The sequence below is a fragment of the Cebus imitator genome, unplaced genomic scaffold, assembly GCF_001604975.1.
Source record: "Cebus imitator isolate Cc_AM_T3 unplaced genomic scaffold, Cebus_imitator-1.0 Scaffold75, whole genome shotgun sequence".
Classification (NCBI taxonomy): domain Eukaryota; kingdom Metazoa; phylum Chordata; class Mammalia; order Primates; family Cebidae; genus Cebus; species Cebus imitator.
Window position 1 is genome coordinate 5,494,773 of NW_016107390.1, and position 487 is coordinate 5,495,259.

General features: G+C 40.0%; 1 pseudogene across 1 annotated transcript in view; it reads right to left on the reverse strand.

Moving 5' to 3' along the window:
* The window catches only part of LOC108306882, a 15,287-nt pseudogene extending 15,009 nt beyond the window's left edge, over positions 1–278 (reverse strand). The window contains exon 1 of the transcript XR_001826324.2: positions 244–278. The product of XR_001826324.2 is annotated as a heterogeneous nuclear ribonucleoprotein A1-like (transcript). The remainder of the gene's footprint in view (positions 1–243) is intronic.
* Positions 279–487: the final 209 nt, after the last annotated feature.

Sequence of the window (487 nt, forward strand, 5' to 3'; positions counted from 1 at the left end):
AAAAAAAAAAAAAAAAAAAAAAAAAAAAAAAGGAGAGAGATTTAAAGGTGGCCTGGCAACCCTTGGATGGTTTTCAGTCCATGCTACTCCATGATTTGAATCATTCTGTAATGCTCTCCACCCAGGAGAGGAACATCCCCAGCTGTGTTCTTGGCTTTAACAGAGCTCCTGAGGCTTGGAAACAAATAACCCAACTGAAGCACAATTGAGAACACAAACAGAGAAGAAATGATCCACTCTTACCTTCCCAATGAGCGAAGAGGCTGGATCAGGCACATCCTCGCATAGCGCACAATTCTCACTAATTGTTGGTTGAGAGTAAGCCAAATCCATTCATATTTACTAAGCCCATGAGCACATTCAAAGTTGAATATAAATGCACCTGGCAATGCCGTAACTACAAGAGATATTATAGGATAAAAGATATTCCCTGGAATAAGATCCATGCAAGATTGAAAGGAAACACCAAGAGCATTTCAGATGCAAG